This window comes from Pristis pectinata, chromosome 7 (assembly GCF_009764475.1).
Source record: "Pristis pectinata isolate sPriPec2 chromosome 7, sPriPec2.1.pri, whole genome shotgun sequence".
Taxonomy (NCBI): Eukaryota; Metazoa; Chordata; class Chondrichthyes; order Rhinopristiformes; family Pristidae; genus Pristis; species Pristis pectinata.
In genome coordinates, this window is record NC_067411.1 from 15,846,385 (window position 1) to 15,867,879 (window position 21,495).

Consider the following 21,495-nt stretch of genomic DNA (forward strand, 5'->3'; position numbering starts at 1 on the left):
GTGTGTATTAATAATATTTGACAAGATTAGGCCATGCGCTTTAGTCTAATTTAAATAATTTTACTTATATAATAGTCGTAAAAAGCTGATTGGTCCTTACAGTATTTATTCTTCACTTCGATGGTAAGCATAGAAGATATTTGATCCTGAAATATTGGATTAATGATCATTGCTGGGTAACATTAACTCAAAGAGAGAGGCCAACATTGCTTTGGGAACAAGAAACAGGGAAGAAGGGTCAAATAATCCATCCAGTATTTATCCCTAGAATCAAAGACAAGTGAGTCTATTTTGCTTTAATGTAAGGAGGCTTTTTTTTCCATCCTGTATAAAAGATGTTGAAATACATGAGGGAAAAAAAGTACAGATTAAATTACCAGTTCTCATATTGAGAGCATGTGGATAACCTGTAAGGCTGAATTTGCCGCAAGGATTAAAATCTGATGGGCCTATATGGATAAGAACCCATGGGATAAATTGTGTTTGCAGAAAATGTAATTCCTTCTACAGCCATTATTAAACAGGAAGGACGACTTCCTATTGTGACCTGCTGCAGTGCAATCTGAAGTCAGTTTCATAAGGAACGCACTTATGACTTTGCTTCACCTGATTTGCAGGCAAGCTTATGTCACCCAGGTGACTGTTATGGTCTGCAGCCTCCACTCCCTTTAATTCGTAGATAATGGAGATGAAATAGGGAGAGTGAAATGATCTTAGATTTCCATGACAGTATTTAAATTGAGTTTTGTGCTGATCAAACAAGAGAACCATTTCAGAGGTTAAATGAATTTTACACTTTTCTATCCTGTGAGATTGTGTCTGTGAAAATGGTTTCAACCATGCTACAACACCAAGTGCAATTAGACCTTCACAATACTGATGCTTGATGCTGAGGTTAGAATTGAACATGATAACTTGTCAGTTTTGAAGGCACCTTGCCTGTATATTGGCTTTATAGATTTTTTGCAAGCTTAGTAATCACCATTACTGGCAGGCATTAATACAAAGTGGAAAGTGAAAACTGCCAGTAAACTAGTCAGCATAATTTTTCCTTTACTGCTAAATTGGTCCAGCAAGCAAATGTATTCAGACTGGAAATTGTTTCTGTAATAAGCATTTCAATATTTAATTTTGTATATCCCTAATCTCCAAAATGAAACCTTGCTGTAAAATTCATCAGTATTTACATGTAAACGGTTTATATTTGGTTTAATTGTAAAACGCCTTGTCGTTATTTGCACAGGCTATCCAACACCACATCTCAAACCCATGGTTTCACAATAATTTAGTCTTTAACTGTCACAGTGTTGAAGGAACAAAATCATTGGAGAGGATAAAAGTGCTAATGTAGTTTTACAATCAAAATAATAAATAATTTGAGGTACGTATGGAATAAGGATAATAACTTTCTGCCTATAGTTCTCGGCAGGTATTTACTTAAGATCTTGTTTGATTCCATAAACTTATTGATAAAGATTGATTGCAACATCTAATTCACATCCTGTTCGTATTGAGTCATGCACCATGCTTGTTCGAAGGTGGACCTGAATCTTTCTCCTTTTGGCAATATCTATAATTATGTGTTTTTTTTAAGTGTAGATACTGTTGTAATGCAGGAGATTCAAGATAACTTTTAGTGGTTTTATAAAGTGATTAATATTGCCTTGGACATCAGGAATAGTTCCCTTAATCTTCAAGCTCTTTCACGTCCAACTGAATGAGAAGACGCAGCTTTGTTAACATTTTATCCCAGCATCAGCCAGTCCAGCAGAACAGTACTCCCAAAATAACACAATCATTTAATCTTGATTTTCGTACTCAAACCTCTGTCAATGTGAAGGAAGGACAAGAATCCCATCAAATGAGCCGTGACTGACATGACATCGGCATGACTAGCAAGTTGGGCTGAGTCTGCTGATCTCTGATCGCATGGTGATGCAGTGGCTCTCATCGTCTTAGTATTTCCAGGTTGTGGAGAATTAGATTCAACCAGACTCATTACATGTGAACCTAACCATTTTTGTCACGGCGCATTTGGCTTGGTAAATTTCATGATAGAGTGGGTTGCTATTGTTCAACCCCAGGCTGCAGTGTTGGAGTTGAGAAAATTACCTCCATTTGGTTAATGCAACTTGCCATTTAATGCTGAGGTGCTGAAAGTTCTGAGCAATTTCCATAACAATAAAAAACAAAAGAGAAAATGCTGAAAATACTCAGCAGGTCAGGCAGCATCTGTTATCAACCTGAAATCTTTACTCAGTTTCTCTTGCCATAGATACTGCTTGACCTGCTGAATATTTCCAGCATTTCCTCTTTTTATTTCAGATTCCCACCATCTGCACTATTTTCCATTCTCAAAATAATGGTGCACATCTCCATACGAAGGGCATGGTGTATTATTTGGAGATATTATTGTTTGGAGGCCCCAAATGGAAAAGATTTCATAGCATCATACAAGGAAACACAGAGGAGTTCTTGATTTTCTGGCCAATATTTATCCCTCAACCAACATCACTTGAGTAAAAAGGTCTAGATCATCCAACACACTGACTGGAAATTCCTGGTTAGAACATGACTGGATGGAAGAAATAGTTTGCTGTTTTGCTGTTCGCCGAGGCAGTTGCCTTTAGACTGCCTGTCAGAGTGATCTGTCAGCATGCTGCTGAGAACTGGAACCTCCCCAGAATCAGAATCAGGTTTATTATCACTGACATATGTCATGAAACTTGTTTTGCGGCAGCAGTACAATGCAAGACATCAAAAGTTACTACAAGTTACAAAAATAAATAAATAGTGCAAAAGAGGAATGACGAGGTAGTGTTCATGGATTTATGGACCGTTCAGAAATCTGATGGCGGAGAGAAGAAGCTGTTCCTGAAACACTGAGTGTAGGTCTTCAGGCTCCTGTACCTCCTCCCCGATGGTAGTAATGCAGAGAAGGCATGTCCCAGGTTAATGATGGATGCCACCACCTTGAGGCACAGCCTCTTGAAGATGTCCTTGATGGTGGGGAGGGTTGTGCCCTTGATGGCGCTGGCTGAGTCGAGAACTTTTGGTCAATGGGCAGTTCTTGTCATCAGATCGACGGAAATGTTTTGGTGCATTGGGACTACTGAGTGATGGGAGGTCTCAAACGGAGTGGGGGAGCAGCCTCTGCCAACCACTCACCTTGCAGTTGAAAGGTGGGAGGCTTCTATCAGAGTGGCGGGAGGCTGTGATCAGAGAGAGATCCTGGCTGTTCCTCTCCATATATTCATATGCCCAAAGTTTCAGCGTGATAGAACTATCTCCTAACTGAGTTTGGCAGACTGACCCCACGGTGTGCATAGAGCCACTGGCTAATCATCAATCAGCATCTTTTGGTGAAGACATCACTTTCTTCAACACTGGGGTTTCTGTGGTTAAAAAATGTTAGCTCCAAGTTCTAATTTTATTTGATTGTTTGCCCAAGGTATTTCTGTCTCGGGTAAACAAGATATTTCTGTCTTGGGTATGATCTGGATGATGGAATTGATAGCTTTGTGGCCAAGTTGGTGAGCAAAGACAGGTGGAGGGGCAGGTGGTGTTGAGGAAACTGAGTCTGCAGGACTTGGACAGGTTGGGAGAATGGACAAATAACTGGCAGATGGAATACAGCATAGGGAAGTGTATGGTCACAGTAGAAGGAATAAAGGTGTAGACTATTTTCTAAATGGGGAGCGAATTCAGAAACCAGAGGTGCAAAGGGACTTGGGAGTCTCCTTGTGCAGGATTCCTTAAAGGTTAACTTATAGGTTGAATCAGTAGTAAGGAAGGTAAATGCAATGTTAGCATTCATTTGGAGATGACTGGAATATAAAAGCAAAGATGTAATGCTGAGGCTTTATAAGGTGTTTGTCAGACCACATTTGGAGTATCGTGAGTAGTTTTGAGCCCCATATCTAAGGAAGGATGTGCTAGTGTTGCAGAGGGTCCAGATGAGGTTTACGAGAATCTTACCAATTATGAAAGGGTTAATGTATGAGGAGCATTTGATGGCTCTGGGCCTGTACTCACTGGAGTTTAGAAGGATGAGGGGGGAATCTTGTTGAAACTTACCGAATATTGAAAGGCCTGGAGAGGGTATGCATGGAGAGGATGTTTCCAGTCATGGGAGAGTCTAGGACTAGAGGGCACAGCTTCAGAATAAAAGGACGTCCCTTTAGAACAGAGATGAAGAGGAATTTCTTTAGCCAGAGGGTGGTGAATCTGTGGAATTTATTGCCACAGACAGCTGTGGAGACCAAGTCATTGGGTATATTTAAAACAGAGGTTGATAGGTTCTTGTTTAGTAACGATGTCAAAGATTACGGGGAGAAGGCAGGACAATGAGGTTGAGAGGGAAAAATAACTCAGCCATGATCGAATGGCGGAGCAGACTCGAAGGGCCGAATGGCCTAATTCTGCTCCTGTCTTGTGGGTAAATGATTATATGGGCAGACATTGTTTCCAAAGTTCACTTCCCCATTACCATCCTGAGTGCCAGACAGCCAGAGGCTCTAGGAATAGCTGGGAATTCAATCTGCTCACTTCCTTCTGACACTCCAATAGAAGCCTTCCGTCTCTTAGCCTGAGGCCTCTCATCAGTCTGATAGAAAAGCCTCCATCTCTCAGCTGTCAGACGGTGGATCACATAATCCAGCCAGTATCTGATAACTTATCTCAAAGCTCCTTTGCAGAAACTGTCTACTTTATTTCCCTTAATTAATAACATGACTCTCATGTGCTTTGGGGCATCAACAATAGTGCCCTGTAAATTCAAGATTCCTTTTATCTGGACTCTTTCGGGGTGGTAAATTGAGTGGAAATAAACCTGCCCATCAAATTCTGTATAAAACAGTTGTTCCTGATAAAGATTCATCAAAATACTATTTTGTTTGACCACTATATCCTTTTTTTTGTTCTTTGGATGTGAGTGTTGCCATCAAGTCTGATTATTAGCAAAATCTAGAATTAGAGGGCATAGTTAGGTGTAAGGGATTAGCTATTCCGGAATGAAAGAGATTGTAAATTTTGGAATTCTCATCCTCTATGGACTGTGAATGCTCAGTCATCTAATACATCCAAGACTGTGACCAATTGATTTTGTGATACCAAAGGAATAGCACAGTTTGGGGATTGGACAAGGCATAGGATCAGATAGGATCTTACTGAATAGCAGAGCAGACTTCAGCTTGGTTATTGCTCATCTCCAGCTGTCCTTGAAGAGTTGATGGTGAATCTTTATTTTGTAGCTGTCAGTTTGGCATTCCCAACCACAGATGAATTTTTAGAACGTGTGGATTGAGCTGCTTGGATAATCATTAAATATCCTTTGCTTTTAAGCCTGTATTCAGAATGAAACTCTTGTACTTTGAAATGACACCATAGGTCACTTCAATATAAACATTATAGTATTCATCTGAAACTTTCTCAGTTAATTGAGACACAGGCCCATTTAAATTAAGATGCATCATGATGTGATTTCAAGGCATCTCACAATGTTTGATTTGCTGGTTAACATCATAATATTCTTTTTGAGACATATTGCATAAACCCTGCTCTACCTTCTCTTCAGTGTCTACTTAAACCTACACATTACTGTTTCTTTTAGAAAAGACATCACAAATATTTCAGCTTGGAACATTCTCAGCTTTGTAAATGACCACAAAGCCAATCTTAAAACCACAGTAGAATGTTCAGTGTTACAATATTTAACGATATATAATTAACCCCACCAACCAGGAATGAATTTCTGGATCCACAGCAACACACACAAAATGCTGGAGGAATTCAACAGGTCAGGCGGCATCTGTGGAGGGAATAAACAGCTGACGTTTTGGGTCTAGACTTTTCATTAGGACTGATGAATTTCTGGATGCTGACATTTCACATTAAAAAAAATGGCATTTAAAACTGTTAACCATAGCGTACATATGTGTATTGTGTCAAACTCCTGACTGGAGGTTAATGGATCTTTCCCAGCAATACTCAATGCCATGAGCAGGGGTTCTTCAAACTCAGTGGCTTGGGATTTCTTTTTGCTGGAGTTTTTTTTTCAGCATCATCATGGCCAAACTATCTTATAGAAGAAATATTTTGTAATTAAAGTGGTTATGAATGCAGCTAGTGGAGTACAGTAACTGTGCCAGACTGTACCATGAGACAAGAACTGGGCAAGGTGAACCATTATGCTATTGCATTGGTGACAATTTAATGCAGGATGTTTCTGCCAAGTTCCGTTGCTGTACATCTGTATTAGCATTGCATGAAACCATCCCTAAGACAAATACTTTTCTGCTGGTACTAAATCAGAGTACATATGTTGGTCTAGATATACCACATTTCAGAAGGTTTCTTTTGCCCAGATCTGATCTCTGATGACCAGGATAACATACAGGAAGTGTTTGACTGGACTGAACTCATCCCACCATTTAGTGAAAACTTATTTATTTTCAATGGGCTTGCAGTGATGATTTTCAGCACACTTCCCCCGTTGTGTATATATTTGATATTCAATGCAGTATTCCTGCACAAATACTCAGATGGATCTGTGACAATTAGCATAATTTCAGATGAACCTATTTTCAAAAAGCCTTCAAATGTGGTAATTAATTCAAAGAGCACACATTCTTGTTGAATACTATGCTTCTATTGCCTGGAGACCAAAACCTTCTCAGTATCAATGGTTAGCGGAGGTGCATGTAATTAACAATAGTAAGTGGAAATGAACCTTGCTTTAGAAAGGCATCTAGTGTCAAATCTCCAGCTGCAATTAATTCTGCTAATTGTTGCCCACTTAAGTTCTGATGTCATACATGCATCATGCAAACAACATGATTTTCATGTGTTAATTTATCTTATTTTCGCACAAGCCAATCGTACCACTCTGATTCCTTGGATTGACATTTGCAGGCCTAAACCACAAAACATTTTCATTTGATTCTTCTTGCTTTTTGTTTCTCTGTAATTTTGTTGCCAATTGAGAGGCCTTTTGGAGAAAACACTCAATTTGCCCAAAAAGGCATTTAATTTTTGGACTGCATTATGCTTTTGGGAACTGGTGCAATACCTTATTAACAGAGTGGTAAATATGATTGCAGATTGCTTTGGTTCACAGATTGCCTCCATGTCACAATCAAACTAAAGAGAGTAGAGATGTCCAGAGAGGATTTCCTCTGTGCTTCATCAATGCCAAAATCATGAATTGTTCTTCGTCAGTGTGTATATATTCCTTGCTCGGACAAGCTTGTGTCAGTCATCGGAATTAGCTGAATTAATTCTTTTACAGGATATTTAGTTTCTTTGCTAACACTCATACAATGTATTTTCCTATTTCAAAAGCATATTGTAAATGGAGATTGTTGTTTGTGATCGATTAATGAAACCAGTTAACACAAAAGCCTTTATGTGAAAATGTAAAAATCCCTGTTGAAGTGCAACCAATCTGCATTTTAGGCAAAAAGAAACAGAAACATAGAAAAACATAGAAAAAGGCCCTTCACCCACCATGTCTGTGATGACCATGATGCAACATTAAACTAATCCCATCTGCCTGCACACGGTCTGTATCCCTCCGTTCCCTGCCAGTTCATGTGCCTATCTAAGTGCCTCTTAAATGTTGCTATTGCATCTGCTTCTATCACCTTCCCTGGAAGTATATTCCAGGCACCTACCATTCTCTATGTAAAAAACACATCTCCTTTCAGCTCTCCCCCTCCCACTTTAAACCTCGGCCCTCTAATATTTGACATTTCCACCCTGGGAAGAAGATTCTGACTATCTCCCGTATCTATGCCTCTCATAACTTCATATACTTCTATCAGGCCACCCCTCAGCCTCTGACCCTCCAGAGAAAACAATCTAAGTTTGTCCAACTTATCCTTGTAGCTAATACACTCCAATCCCGGCAACATCCTGTTGAACCTCTTCTGCACCATTTTCCAAAACGTCCACATCCTTTCCAATAGTGTGGCAACCAGAACTGCGCACAGTACTCTAAATGTGGCCTAACCAACGGTTTATGACTTCCTAACTTTTATACTCATTGCTTCAACTGATGAAGGTAAGCCATATACATTCTTTACCACCCCGTGAACGAGTTGCCACTTTCAGGGAGCTATAAACTTGCATGCCAAGATCCCCTGTACATCAATGCTCCAAAGGGTCCTGCCATTTACTGTATACTTTCCTCTTGTATTTGACCTCCCAAAGTGCAATGCCTCACACGTCTGGATTAAAATCCATCTGCCATTTCTCTGCCCACATTTCCAGCTGATCTATGTCCTGTTGTATCCCTTAACAACCATCGTCTCCATCCAGATTTCCACCAATTCCTGTGTCATCTGCAAACTCACTAATCAGGTGACCTACATTTTCATCCAAATCGTTAATATGTATTACAAACAACATAGGTCCCTGCACTGATCCTTGCGGAATACCACTGGTCAAGAACCCCAATCAGAAAAACACTTGGCCTTTTGGTGCCCCTGACTACTGCATCCCCAATCACCACTGGTTACCGAGACTTTGACCTGCAGGACAGAACCAGTCGTGGTGCCACTGATTTGACTGTTGCTGTTACTGCCCTCTGAGAGGCCCACCCACACCCCTCCATTCCCCCAACAGTATCTAAAGCAGTATATCTGTTTAGAGAGTGTAACAACCACAGGGAACTCCTGCATTACCTGCCTGCTCCTCCTGGTCAGCTATCTATCACCTGTCTATCTAGCTGAACCTGCAGTGTGACCACCTCCAGGATTTTCCTGCCTATGATACTTCATGCCTTCTGTATGCTCTTCAGTGAACCTCACTACTGCTCTTACTGATTCTTGAGGTCTGAGAAGAGCTGCAGAATGTAATAGAAAAAATATTGTGGGCTATTTCCTTGAAAGTTGGCAGTCTATGTGGTCATGGTGGCCTCATAAGTTGGGGATTTCCAAAATACTCCCCAAAACAATGAAGAAATAATCATAAATATCCATTATGAAAGTAAGTGCTTCGCCAGCTTTCCTTTGAACACTACTTTGAATATGCATTTGCTATGAGTAATGTTCAAAAAATTTCCCCTTCTCACTTTTGGCTCTTTTGCCAACCACTCTCATCCTGTGTCAGCTTGTTTTTGACCCCTCTGCCAATGTGAGCTATTTCTCTCCCACAGATACCATTCAGGGTTTTCATTACCCTCATCAGATCTTCTTGAAACCTCCTCTGTTCCAAACCCCAGCTTCTTTTATCCATGTAACTGAAGTTCCTCACTGCTGGGCACACAAGAGACTGCAGAAGTGTCCTTTGTTACCTCCGCCTATCACCTCCCAGCCTCCGTCGCTATTTCAACTCTTCCCTCCTCCACCTGCCTATCACCCCTCCTCACCTGGATCCACCTATCACTTGCCAGCTCTTGCTCCACCTCTTCCCTTCACCTCTTCATACTGGCTATCTCTCCTCTATCTTTCAGTTCAGATGAAGAGTCTCGCCTGAAACGTCGACTGTCTGGTTCCCTCCACAGATGCTGCCTGACCTGCTGAGTTCCTCCAGTATCTTGTTTGTAACTTATAATGGGCACTAGTTCATGAATATTATTTTCCACTGGTTTAGGGAAAATAGTGCTAATTCAGTATCAACCAACGACAAATTTATTTTCTTCCCCAAGATATTTTTCCTTGTTCTTGAAAAATAAAGGTTTTGCATATTTTAACAGATTCCTCTTTAGTTATGATTATAGACTAGAGAAGCTGGAGATCGTTCTTCTTGGAAGGGAAGAGGTTGAGAGGGGATCTGATAAAGCAGTAGAGCACAACATTTTAGTATGAAGGGCCAGATTGAAAATCCAAATCACTTCTGAAGATCAGTCATGAGAAACATGTTTTAATTTAACTGGACATTGGTCATTTTAGTCACGTTCGTAATGACACAAAGTGCTCAAGTTTATAAGCAACTTAGTTTTGGATTCAGACTGCTACCGAACAACAGAGTTAGGATGGTTTCTTCATGGAAAATACAGGGAAGTATGTCTTCAGCTTGATGTGTTTCAGAATGTGTGTTGTTTGAAATCACTTTTGTATCTCTCAGTCTCTGAGACACGACAGCAGAACGATGTCCCATTGTGTATTTTTCAACTCAGCAAATTAAATTAAACTATAGTTATTAAAAATATATTATCCACCTCAACAAATTTATACTCCACATTAATTTATTTTCTTTAGTTTAGTTGGGTGTTCAACTCAGACCAAATCAATGCTGAAAAGTCAGCACTCTTGGAACTACCAACCAGGTGGCTTCATGAACAGCTTCTCACCACAGCGACCTGATCCTATTTATCCCTCCCCATTCTCTCTGCATCTTAAAAGTAACTTGTGTGGTTCTCTCTTTCTCAGTTTTGGTGAATATTAACTTTGTTTCTTTCCCCGCAGATATTCTGAGTGTTTCCAAAATGTTCTGTGTTTCCCTCAGAACTACTGTTTGCTTGATACACCGTGAATGTCATCCCTTTTTTTCATTACAACAGGCTCTGCTGTCAAGCCCTTAAATCTCAATACCCCTCCTCCTGTCTACATCTATTCAACCAAGTATGTGGGCACCTGCCCCAAAACCCTCTTAAAGTCATGGTGTCGGTACCAATCTAGGTCAGTGAGCATAGGGATTATGGGTGAATAGAACAATGTGCAAATAATGGCATAGTGAGCACCATTTTGGACGACATCCAGCTTCAGTAAGGAAGGCTCAGGGAGGCTGGTCAGACATGTGACGGTAGCCAACGCTCGAGGTAATCCAGACACAGATTAGGGTTTCAGCAGCAGTTAAACTGCAGCAGGATTACAATCAGGCATAATCACAGTGGTGGAAGTGTACATTTTCTCCACTGGTGAAAAACACAACGCACTGATGATGGGTGATATAAGGTCATTTATGTTAGCCTAGGCCAAGCTGCAATAGCTGGCAGTCCTCACTATGTGTCTCCTGCAACATCCATAATATTGGTTGTGAATAACAAGGAGTCATACAGCACAGTAAGCGGCTCTTCAGCCCGACTCGTCCATGCCAAGCGAGATGCCTGTCTATGCTGATCCAATTTTCCCTTTGGCCCATTTCCCTCTATTCCTTTCCTATCACTTATCAACACATTCATGCAATCACAAAGGACACATTCCAGTGGCTCTACTTCGTTAGGAGTTTGAGGAGATTTGGTATATCACCAAAGACTCTTACAAATTTTGACAGTTGTACGGTGGAGAACATTCTGACTGGTTGCATCACAGTCTGGTATGGAGGTTCCAATGCATAGGATCACAAGAAGCTGACTCAGCCAGCTCCATCACTGGCACAACCCCGCCACCATAGAGGACATCTTCAAGAGGCAGTAAAAAGGCAGCATCCATCGCAAAGGACCCTCACCATCCGGGACATGCCCTCTTCTCATTACTACCATCAGGGAGGAGGTACAGGAGCCTGAAGACCCACACTCAATGATCCAGGAACAGATTCTTTCCCCCCACCATCAGATTTCTAAATAGCCCATGAACACTACCTTGTTATTCTTTTTCTTTTTTGCTCTATTTATTTATTTATTTTTGTGATTTACCACAATTTTATGTCTTGCATTGTACTGTGTTTGCAAAAAAAAAACAAATTTCATGTCATATAAGTTGGTGATAATAAATCTGATTTTTTCTTAAACATTGTAATTGTACACACCACTACCACCTCCTCTGGCAGCTTGTTCCACATACCCACCGCCCTCTAATTTGCCCCTTAGATCTCCTTTAAATATTTCCCCTCTCACTTTAAACCCATGTTCTCTTCCCCATGTTCCCTCATAAAAAGACTATCTGCTCTATCTATGCTCCTCATAATGTCATAATTTTTATTCTTTCAACCCCTCAGTGTACTGCTCTCCAGTGAGATCAATCCAAGCCTATCCAATCTCTCTTTGTAACTGAGGCAAAACCCTGGTAAATCTCTTATGTACTGCTTTAAGATTGTTTCTTCCTTAAGGGTTGTGTCATGTGATGGATTATACTCTGGGCTGCAATGATGTTGATATAGAGTTCCAAAGGGACTTGAACATAAATATCACAAACAAAATTTTGAGCTCCTTGTGTCTTGTATGAATTTGTCTGCACAGTCTGGAGATGGACTTTGGATATTAGACATCCATTAATATCCAAAACCTCCAAACTTCACCAACAGTGGAGAATTTCTTCCTTAGAGTCCGAACAACTTCATGGCTGGATCCAGCTAGCCTTTCAAGAGTGAAACATTGCGAACAAACGTCAGTGGTCAAAACAATATGGAAACAGTATAGTTTATATGCAATAGCCTGTCGACACAAGGACTGTACTGAGTTGAAGCAATCAAAAGCAATTTCAGTCCAGGTATTAAAATGCTTTTGTTTTGTACCAGGGTTTGCTTCAGTGATTGGAATGAGAAGTGCAGATCACTGAAGCGTCCTTTCTGCATGCGTTAGTGTGATTTTGCTACAGCTACAACTAATGAAAAATAAATCGGAGTCATTAGCAAAGGTCAGTGGGTTAATATAAAATTGGTAAACTCCTGAGATTTTATTGCAAGTCCTGCTAATGTTCCCCTGAGAGGTTTAGTTATGAGTTATAAGATAGTCTGTGGAAAGTTTTGTATTTCTTTTTTTATTTTGATGCTAAACACAGTGAGTATTAACAAAGACTGGTTTTATGAATTAATGCTATTGTTAAGACTTAAATACCATGGTTCTGCAGAATATATGAGAAATAAATCCATTTCCATGGCATTGTTAGAGCAGAAAAATACCCCAAAACACTTGAAGTTTTATTTTGAATCAAAAGCATTTGATTCAGAGTTGTGCAAGGAAATGGTGAGAGGTTGGACGTCCTGCACAAAGTGACTCACATCCTGATACCACAGAGCCTTCACCATCTCCAATGCACACATCAGATGTGTGACAGATTACTCTCCATTCTCCTGGAAAAGAGAAGACAGAGTAGATGACTAACCTGCACAGTAAGATCAGTAACATCTCTATCCTTTCGTCAGCATTATGACAGATGGGTGAGTGAAACTGGGTGATGACGAGTTGGTTGTAACCTAGTGATAACCCAAACAACATTTAAGAAGCTCAACAGCATCCAGTGCAAAACAATTCACCCAATGCACTACCATTCACATCATCCATCCAATCCACCACCATAATGTTTGCTAGTTCTTTCTCAAGTCACACACTATGCTGATTAGGAAGTGTATCAATGTTCCTTCACTGTCACTGCATTTGAATTCTGGATCTCCCTCCCCAACAGTTACTGTGAATAGACAAGCGTGGGAATTAGGAACAGGAGTTGGCCACTCAGCCTCTTGAATATGCTCAGCCATTCAATCAGGTCACTACCAATCCTGTTAAGTACTGTGAAAGTACCTTCATTGACAGGGGTCACAAGCAGTTCAAAAGGTGGCTCCCCATCACCTTCATAACAATTAGGGAGAAGGCTTTAATTAGTAGTCATACCAGTGGTGCCCAAATCCTGTGAAAAATTGTTTTAAAAGGCCTTTGTTAGTGCAGCACTTCTGAGGTGCTACATTATACGGAGCCAGCCTCTTGTTGAAACCTCAGGAATAAGCTCCGAATGCATAGATTTCTGCCTCAGGTGAGAGTTCCAGCCTTGAGATGAAGGAACTAAAAATGGAGTAATAAGGGTAGCTCTGAAAACATTTTGAAATATATTGTGCAGTCTTTTTTTCATAGACAGAGTGACAACTACTTGCACAGGAAGATCAGCAACATCTCTAACCTTCCATCAGCGTCAGGGGAGTCAGATGGGTGAGCTGACCTGGATAAAGATCAGCATAAAACAGTTGGTTGCAACCTAGCATTGTTGTCTGAATGTTGAACTCTGGAGTCCCACTCGAAGGAGATGAGTGTAATGGTGAGCAAAGGCAGTGTTGATGGTGGCATTCTCGCTTGACTGAGATGAATGGGGATGGCCATTGGCGCCCACTAGGAGGGCCACTGATGAGACCATCTCATGGCAAGTTGCAGGTGAGCGTGTACATACTTTCAGCTATTATGATTAATTGATAGAGTGTGACAATTTTTACACCTGCCATTTAATAAGGATGCACATCCAGCTGCCCAAGCTTGTTCAAAAACAGCAAGCTATCATGTGGCAAGATGGGACATATTGTATGTCTGATTAGTAAATAAAATATGAACATCTGATCCCAAAACTTTTATCTGCACAGTTTTGTGGAGAGTACATTTTTATTTTGCTCATCAAGTTCCCTTTTTGCTTGTTTATTGAATGTTGGTGGATTTTGGTGAAGTGCTTGCCCATGTGCGAACAATATTGAAGCACAATTTTCTGCTTGGAGCCTTTGGTTAAAATGGTGTTTGTCATAGTCAGCAATTTGTACTGTATGACTGCATTCTTACAAAAATGGCCACACCATACTAAGATCAACCTCATTTCCATTAATATCCAGGAATCTATCAACCTTTGTCTTTCATATACTCACAAGCAAACCTCTTGCAGCCCCCTGGATAGAGAACTACAAAGATTCACTATCCTCTGAATGTAGAATTTTCTTATCTCTCTCCTGAAAGAGTGACCTTTTATTCTGAAAATCTAAACTTAGTTTCTGGACTTGCCAGCAAGTGGAAATATACTTCCTGCATTTATCCAGTCAAGCCCTGCAAGAACTTTGTATGTTTCAATGAGGTGACCTTTCATTCTTCTGGATTCTAGAGGGTAAGCCCTAGTCTGCCTAACTTCCCCCCAAGCAATAAACCAGCCATCCCAGATATTTGTCTGGTGAGCCTTCACTGCAGTCCCTCTATTGCAAATATATGCTTCCTTGGATAGAGAGACATGATCTGGACACAATTTGAACAGGTTCATGGTTTATGGATATGGTCCAAATGCAGGCAAATGGGACTAGCTCAGGTAAGAACCATGGTCGGCATGGACGAGTTGGGCTGAAGGGTCTGTTTCCATGCTGTATAACTCTGTGGCTCTGTAAGAATCGGTCTCATCAGGGCATGATATATTTGGAGCATGGCATCTTCACTCTTCTACACAAATTCTCTTGCAGTAAAGGGCATCGTACCATTTGTCTTCTTAATCACTATCTGTATTTGCATGTTAATTTTCAGTGCTTCATCTATGAAGACACTCGGGTCCTCAGAACACCAAAACCTTTCAACCTCTCACAATTTAAAGTATACTCCAAGTGTCTATTTTCTCGACCAGAGTCAATGACCTCATGTTTTTCCACATTATATTCTATCAGCCATCTGCTCACCTATCCGCCTAACCTATCTATAGCCCCCTGAAGTCTCTCTGCATTCTCTTCATAAACCATGCTGCAACCAACCATTGTGTTATCAACACACTTGGATATATTACTTTGGATACCCTCATCCAAATCATTGATATATATTGTTTCTGCAGCAATCTGATAGTTTTATTGTGATCAGTAATAATACTAACTATGTATTTAAAAATAAACAATTTTCATGATGGGATTTGAGCTCAGCTCTATGCTTTAGTAGTGTAGGCCTCTGGGTTGTTAGTCCTGTAAGTTAGCCACTACCATACCCAATGGTTCATATATGTCAGTGATTACCTCACCAAAATTATGGCAGTTGAATCAACATCAAGTCAAGTCGAGTTTGTTCCCGTATGCATGGGTACAGGTACAATGAAAATCTTGCTTGCAGCAGCATCGTAGGCACATAATTCAGAGAGAGAGAGAGGGGAAGCAACGAGTCATCGTTTAATTTCTTGTCTTATTATCGCTTTAGTGTTCATTTTTTTTCTTTCCGATCAACCATCATCTTGTGGGTTTTAATTTTGATTTTCTCAAATCTAATTCCACAGAGAGCAGTCCAACAGAAAAAAAGAATCTGCATTCCATACACTACCACATATTTGTGTGAACCGACAACAATAGACTAATCATTAATTCTAACTGCTTTGTAAATTCTGTCATTTCTGTCATTATCACCCTAAAAATAGTATCATGAGATTGGTAACAATAGTCTTTAAAAAAAAAATGAACCAAAATGTATTCTATCTTCACTCATCACACACAGACGATCTCACCAGACTCTGAGAATTTGGATAAATCCTCTTTGACCTTCTGTTCCTCCACCTCCCCACTACCACCTCCTTCCCAAGAACTTCCTCCTTTATTTCCACTGCTCCACACTCCTCTGCAGAGCTCGATGGAGGCATGGTACACAGCATAGCAATGCTCACCGTGTAATAATGCCTCTGTGGAGGAACTGCTAGGAATCACCTCAGCTACTTGTATGCCTTAAGGGAAATATTTCAGGCCATACATTTTCCCCATAATAACTTGAATTGAAGCAAACATACATTAGAAGGCTTGAAGGTGAATAAACAGACATCAAATTATGATACAGCAGAGGGAGGAAATCTGAACAAAGAGAACGAGGGAGACAGAGGGAACAACCAGGCAGTGAACTCAGTGAGAAGAAAAGTTTGGAGATAAAGTAAGTTTGAAGAGTGCAACCTCCAATTTACAATCATTGATCGCCACAGCAGCAGGTGAGCATGGGAAGAGTCCAATTCATACACGTCCGTAAGTGAAGTCGTGGAAATCAATCAGCTCGAATGACAAATGATTACTCCAAACTTTAAAATAGCCAATTGTTCATGAATAAGTGGGTTGAATCTCTCAATTTGGCACCACCATTGGAGAAGATGGAAATAATGGATAGAAAATTGTATGACCTTTGTGCTTGAGTTTCTGATGTATGCTCCTGTCATACGGAGCTCTGTGCTGGGAGCACTAAATTGCAAAAGTTACTCGAATATTTTTAGAAGTCTGATCAATATCCCAGAACCCTTGGGGGATCTGGGTGCTGTGGTGCGCTAGCACAAAGCTGATTCACCTCTGGGACTTGTGTTGAATTTCAGCGCAGATTAATGGACTGACAAGTGGTTTCGCTCTGCGAGAGTTTCGATTTCTCAAGGCCAGGAATTCAAAACACAAAGCTAATTGGCACAAAACCAGCAACCTCAAATTGGGAAAAACTCTCACTAGTTCAGTGACGGCTTGGATCAAGAGAAGATGCTGATGTACAGCAAAGAAAGCTTGCATTTATTGCTGGCTGCACTGACCCAAATCTGAGAGACCACTCACGCAGACACCTGAGTAAAGGGCTAAGGTCCCAACCCGATATTCTTCAACCTGACAAGAACCAAAATTAATTCAAAAGAATTTTTTTTGGACGTACTTTCAAATTATAAACAACCAGCTTTAAATCAGGACACATTGTATGTAGTGTTTAGGTATCAGCAATGGACCATTTGACTATTTATGCTCCACATGAACCATTTCATTACCTCTTTATCCACCCTCATTAACATATGTTTCTATTCTTTTTTCCCCTCACAAATTGTCCTAGTTTCTTTGTACACAATGATACAAGTTCTCTTAACTCTTATGGTGGCAAGTTCTAATCTCTGGGTAAGGATATATCTCTTGAATTCCCTTTTTGATTTATTCGTGACTGTTTTTTATTTAAGGCTGGTTTTGTTCTCCCATGTGAGACAAAACACCTTCACTATATCTACCTTCTCAAATGCTTTCATAACCTTAACGGTCTTTTATAGGCAACTCCACTCCAGGCAGTTAGTTGATTTATCAATGTTTGAAGATTCAGTGAAAACTTTTAGTTTACTGACCCTTAAATTAAGTCAAATGTCTGAAACTACAATATTGAACAGTCGGTCAAGTGGACTGTCAAGTGATATGAGCAATGAGTAAAATATCGGGTTCAAGTGCCATGATAGGGGAATTTGTCAAATGGATTGATATTTGCTGGTAGCCAATTATAGGACAGGACTTGAATAGAGTTGGAGACGGGGACTCCATCAAAGGGAAGAGGGATGAAGGATCAAATTGCCTGTAGATCAGGAGAAATGTCAACTTCAAAATTTATCCAAGGCATGCTCCTGAGTGAAACTGCTCATTTGATCATCATCTTAATCGAGTCCTATGTTAAATAACAAATAAAATACATCTGAACTTCATTGCAATGATCAATGTTTCTTCCCTTTACTCTCCTCTAAATGTGGAGATTTTTTAATCCTTCACAGGTATTAATTACCTAGAAGTGAATTGAAACGTGAATTATTTGGTCATTTAATCTTAAAATGGTTCAGTTCTGCAGCAATGTTACTTCCCATCAGAAGCCACTGTGAACACTGGTGACGAGTCAAAGGTCCAGCCATTCCTTGCACACAGGTCCTCTGAAGAGTGTCATTATCCTAATTTTAAAAATATCAGAAGCACTGGAGAAGTTGCAAGAAAATATAAAAAGATGAGATTATATCAGTCAAGAAGGACTGACTGGGTTCTATTCTCTCGAAAGGTGACTGCTGAAGGATAAATTGATGGAGGTCTTTCAGACACTGAAGTACTTTGGTAGAGGAAATGTTTATGCTTTTAAAACTAGGGGGCAGAAATGTAAGGTGTTAATTAATAAATACAATGAACAATCCAGAAAGGTTGATATGGATCTGTTACAATGGCCACCTGTTTTACAGATCTCCATTCACTGTAAGTCTTTGTCAGTGAAAGAACTCCTCAAGAGCTTCATTAATTTTGCAATCACAAAAGCAAAATCTGCAATTTACTCCCCTGAGAGTGAAGGCCTTGGGGTGACCAACAAGAGAAAGTAATCCTTTCAGGGAAGATTCAGATCGTGACCCACACAAATCTGACCTGAGAATGTAAATCCAAATAAACAATGGAGGCTCCAATATCTTTTTAAACACTAAGAAAAACTGGGATTAAGCATGGATATTGTCCATTCCCTGGGGATCAGATATCTCCCAGCAAACTATCGAGACCTTATCCTGACAAAAGCAACCCGAATTTAGTTCAAGCAACAATGAAAATGCTGAGTTTGTTTAACAAATCAGTAAGGTATAGAATACTATACGATCCAGATGAAGTTCTCGACCCGAAACGTCAGCTGTTCAGTTCCCTCCACAGGTACTGCCTGACCCATTGAGTTCTGCCAGCAGCTTGTTTGATGCTCCAGATTCCAGCATCTGCAGTCTCTTGTGTCTCCATAATAGGCTTCAACCTGGCTGAGTGCTTCAAATGAAGGAGGTACTTTGGGGACTTTAATACCCTTGACATACAAACTCATGCTTCAATTAAAAGTGCATGAGTGAAACAATCTGCTTGGATGATATAAAGCCAGCTCATTGGCTAATCTGTAGGGATTTTCATTGAAATTTAACATTTTGTTTTACAGAGCTTGATGAGCTGTATGCAGGAAAGGTGCTTCCCCTGACTGAGGAGGCTAGAATCATGAATAAGGATAAAGATATTGAGTATTGAGAACAGGAGAGATTTTCTCACTCAGAGAATGGTGAATCTTTGGAATTTTCTGCTCTGGAAGGCTGTGGAGCCTCTGTCATTGACTGCATTGTAAAACAAAAAGATTGTTAGATTTCTGGATATTAAAGGAATAAAAGGATTACGGAGATAGTGCAGGAAAATGGAGCTAAAGTAGAAGATCAGTCACAATTGTGATGAATGGAGGCGCAGACTCAAAGGGCCAGATGGTCTACTCCTGCTTCTAATCCTTATGTTTCTACGTTCTTACATATGTAGATAGCATGCCAGGGCTGAGTTTCAGGAGCTAATCAAGGATTGCAGACTGCTAATTGCTTGCTGGCATTTCCTGCCATATTATAGATGTATAAATCACAATTGCAGAGGGCCCTGGATAAAGAATGCAAATGTTACAGCGATCAACCTGGTCAGGAGAACTTATCCTTTTTCCTTACAACTTCTGCTTGTGAAATCTATTCAATGTGCTCACAATGCGACTACAGTACTTGCCCAGATGCCCAAGCTGATGCCAGAGACAGTCCTTAAAATGAAATGAAAATCAGCTGTCTGTGAAAGCAAAGTACCCTGGATATGGAAAGGTAAAAATTAAAACCAGAAAATGCTGGTCAGACACCAGCTGTGCAGGGAGAAACAGAGTTAACATTTCAGGTCAATAACCTCTCAGATGTTTAAAAACGCATGTCCAATGCTTTAATGCGTGAGATTCAAGCTCCCTTTCCTACAGGGCAAAATTTGCATTTCACTGAACACACTTAAGAACATTCTGAAGCCAATATTTCTCATTATCATCCATCATGATTCATTCATCCAATCAATGAGGATGATAGTCTGCTTGTATATACTCATAACCACACTGCTGCACCATCCGTATGCAGTTATTCAAAGTAAAATCTTCACTGTAGTTGAGATCTTCCCATTAGAAGGGCATCTAAAATTGTTTCTTGCCAGAACAGTTGAGTATTGTAAAATCTACTCAGTTCTTCTATTGTTTCTGCATAAAGCTTAAACATGGAGACATTTCTTTTGAAGAATCACAAAGCATTTTACAACCAGTGTAATCATAAAAAATGTTCTGATGAAGAGTCATTGACCTGAAATGCTAACAATTTCTCTCTCCACTGCTAATGCCTGACCTAGTGAGAGTTTCCGATACTTTCTATTTTTATTTCAGATTTCCAGCATCAACAGTGTTTTGCTATCCAAAGTGTAGTTATTGTTGTGCCATAGGGATCATAGAAGTTAATTTATGCACAGCAATCTCCCACAGATGGCAGTGTATTGACCTGTTTTCGTAATTGGAATTGAAATTGGTTTATTATTGTCACTTGTACCGAGGTACAATAAAAAATTCGTCTTGCGTACCGTTCATACAGATCAATTCATTACAACAGTGCATTGAGGTAGTACAAAGTAAAACAATACAGAATGCAGAATAAAGTGTAACAGCTACAGAGAAAGTGCAGTGCAGGTTGACAATAAGGTGCAAGGTTATTACGAGGTAGATTATGTGGTCAAGAGTCCAACTTATCGGACTGGGGAACCATTCAATAGTCTTATAACAGCAGAATAGAAGCTGTTCTTGAGCCTGGTCGTACTTGCTTTCAGGTTTTTGTATCTTCTGCCCGATGGGAGAGGGCAGAACAGAGAATGTCCAGGGTGGGTGGGGTCTTTGATTATGCTAGCTGCTATACCCAGGCAGCAAGGAGTCCTTGGAGGGGAGGTTAGTTTCCGTGATGTGCTGAGCTGTGTCCTCAACTCTCTGCAGTTTCTTCTGGTCACGGGCAGAGCAGTTACCATACCAAGTCGTGATGCATCCAGATAGGATGCTTTCTGTGGTGTATCGATAAAAATTGGTGTGGGTCAAAGGGGACATGCCTCATTTCTTTATCCTCCTGAAGAAGTAGAGGCGCTGCTGAGCTTCCTTGGCCATGGTGTCTACGTGGTTGGACCAGGAAAGGGGCTATTGGTGATGTTCACTCCTCAGAACTTGAAGCTCTCAACCCTCTTGACTTCAGCACTGTTGATGTAGACAGGTGCATGTGCACCGTCACCCCTCCACCCCCTCCTTCCTGAAGTCAATGACCAGCTCTTTTGTTTTGTTGACATTGA